Below are 3,427 nucleotides of genomic sequence, written 5' to 3' on the forward strand. Positions count from 1 at the left end.
TTTTTTGGTATTATTTCCGTAGGTTTTTGGGCAACAGGTGGTATTTGGTTACATGAGTAAGTTCTTTAGTGGTGATTTGTGAGACTGTGGTGCACCCATCACCTGAGCAGTGTAGGTGAACCCAATTTTGTAGGCTGTTATCTCTCACCCCCTTCCCACCCTTTCCCCATTGAGTCCCCAAAGTCTGTTGTATCATTCTCATGCTTTTGCATCCTCATAGCTTAGCTCCCACTTAAGAGTGAGAACATACGATGTTTGGTTTTCCATTCCTGAGTTACTTCACTTAGAATAATAGTCTCCAATCCCTTCCAGGTTGCTGTGAATGCCATTAATTCATTCCTTTTTATGGCTAAGTAGTATTCCATCGTATATGTATACCACAGTTTCTTTATCCACACACTGATTGTCGACATTTGGGCTGGTTCCACATTTTTGCAATTCCAAATTGTGCTGCTATAAACACGCATGTACAAGTACCTTTTTCGTATGACTTCTTTTCCTCTGGGCAGATACCCAGTAGCCGGATTGCTGGATCAAATGGTGGTTCTATTTTTGGTTCTTTAAAGAACCTCCACACATTTCCATACTGGTTGTACCAGTTTACATTCCCACCAGCAGTGTAGAAGTATTCCCTTTTCACTGCATCTATGCCAGTATATATATTTATTTTTTATTTTTTTGCGGGAGTAAGGTGGTATTGCATTGTGGATTTGATTTGCATTTCCCTGATTACTAGTCGTGTTGAGCATTTTTTCATGTTTGTTGGCCATTTTTATATCTTCTTTTGAGAATTGTCTATTCATATCCTTAACCCACTTTTTGATGAGATTGTTTGGTTTTTTTCTTGTTAATTTGTTTGAGTTCCTTGTAGAATCTGGGTATTAGTCCTTTGTCAGATGTATAGATTGTGAAGATTTTCTCCCACTCTGTGGGTTGTCTGTTTACTGACTAAAGTGAAGATTTCTTTCTTATAGTCATTCTAGTACTCACTTTAAAATGCAAATTTGGTACAAAGTACTCTTCTCCAAAGGGAATGTGCAGATTTCAGACACAAATTCACATTATTGTACATTTCTAATAATCTATCACAAAAAAAATCATAGAATTATGACATAATGTATAATTTTGGAATTTATTGTTGAAGGGGGCTTTGAAGATATCTAATCCACCATCCTCATCTTCATAAATTAAGGACCAGAAAAATTTAAATTTATATGCGGTTGTATTTATCCGTGGTCACACAACTGGCATGGCAGTCTAGAATAAAACTATGCTGTTTCCATTTATGTGGTAATAACATGTTAGACCAGTCTTACACAGGCTTCATCTTCCTCCCCTTTCCTCCTTCCTTCTTGTCACAGCAGAAAAGGTGTCAGTGCTTCTGTCTGTGGTTTAATCCTCCCTCCTGCTTGGACACTTTGTATCCCCTCCTTTCTTATCCCCATTCACATTCTTCTCTACATTTTCACATCCAGACTTCTAGAAACAGAAACATATTGTCTCTCCTTTAATTTTTTAATTTCTTAACCCACAACCGATGACAAGCATTTCATTCAAATTGCTCTTCTCAAAGTTACCAACTGCATTTTGCTGAAAGTGATGGGACTTTCTCCATGTTTTCCTTCACCACTCCGCAGTACACAACACTGTTGACCACATTCTTCTCCTCGAAGTGCTCTCTTCTCTCAGCTTCTGTGATACCATATGCCCCTAAGTTTCCTCTTGTCTGGTTGCTCTTTCTCAGCCTCCTCGTCTGTTGCCAGTACCTTTAAATGTCAGTAAGTGTTTCTCAGAACTCCCTCCTAACTCCCCTCCTTTTGCACTGCTGGTTCTCTCATAACCTAATCCACTCATAGGGGTTATAAAGATCAACAGTTACGCACTGTTGACTCACAGATCTCTGCATTACAGCCCTTTTACCTGAATTTCACACCTGGCTGGCATCTGCAGATGGACATGCTACAAGTCCTCCAAACTCAGTATGATCCTTTTGTGTCTCAACTCTGAGATGTATTACTTCTTTCCATGCTCCTATCATTACCACCATCGTCTTATACCTCAGTCACTATAAAGCCCTCTAACTGGTCTCATGTCCTCAATCTCAGCTGCATCCTCACTACTATCAGGGTGATCTTTTTAATATGAAAATCTATTGTTCCATGATCGTATATGCAAAATGACTCCTAAACTCAGAAGGAGCCAAGACACCTAAGGATAAGGCTTGCAAATCCATTTTGTCAGGAAATGGTGATTTATTTGGGAACTTACAGATGGAAGCATACTCTTGGGTGGCAGCAAGACAGGTAGATCTGCACACCACTACTGCCCAGACCTCGGGCTTTTATACCATAGGGAAAGGGTTTACAGGCTCTATAGAGACAATTTAAGACAACCCACCAGAACAGGCAAGAATGCTAAGTACATCATGTCTGTGCAGTAATTTGTGCTGTAGCATCAAGGTTGCTTTGATCTAAAAGCAGGATTTACAGTGAGTACATGTTCTTACACTAAAGACAGTAAGTAAAATAAGAATCAGGAGGCCTTCACAGGACTGGAGTTAATCAGAAGTCCATCTTGTGGATTAGTATTCAAGATGGAGTCTCTTGTCTAAGCATCTGTCCATGTTCACTTATCTTTTCAAAACCTCTCCTCTTCCTGCCCTTTCCATATTGTTTTCTGCATTGTCTAAGTGACCCACCACCAAGCAAATTTTTTGTAAAGTGGATTTTTGTTCCCTTACCTATATACTTTGATCAATATTGGGTTGCCTTTCTATTTACCAGTGGGATTCATACCTGTCTCTTGAGTTTTTGTGGCTGTTGTTTTTGAAACTTAAGAAATAGAGTTGCTGTTTTGAAAACTTGGATGTTGTCTTAACATTGATAGTGATTCTGTGGGCATAGACATTGAATATAATTATTATGCCAGATACCCTAAGACTTATGAAATTGGCACTAATGCCAATTTGCCAAGTGTCAGTATCACCATTAAGAGATACTGACCCACAGTTTAAACTTACTCAGACCAGGTGCAGTGGTTCATGACTGTGATCTCAGCACTTTGGGAGTCCAAGGGAGGAGGCTTGCGTGAGGTCAGGAGTTTGAGACCAACCTAGGCAACATAGTGAGACCCTGTTTCTACAAAACATTTAAAAATTAATGGGGCCTGGTGGCATGTGCCTGCGGTCCCAGCTATTCAAGAGGCTGAGGTGGGATGATTGCTTGAGCCCAGATCAAGGCTGCAGTGAGCTGTGATCATGCCCTTGCATGATCATGCCCTTTGAGACCCTGTCTCAAAAAATGAAAATAAATTTTAAAAAATTAATTTACTCAATCTAAATGGTTTGATTTTTAATTTTACCATGTTTGGTGTTTAATAAACTATTCTTTGTTATTTCTATTCCTTGTATTATAAAAACTGTCATGAG

This window comes from Rhinopithecus bieti, unplaced genomic scaffold (assembly GCF_001698545.2).
Source record: "Rhinopithecus bieti isolate Rb0 unplaced genomic scaffold, ASM169854v2 scaffold_23460, whole genome shotgun sequence".
Lineage (NCBI taxonomy): Eukaryota > Metazoa > Chordata > Mammalia > Primates > Cercopithecidae > Rhinopithecus > Rhinopithecus bieti.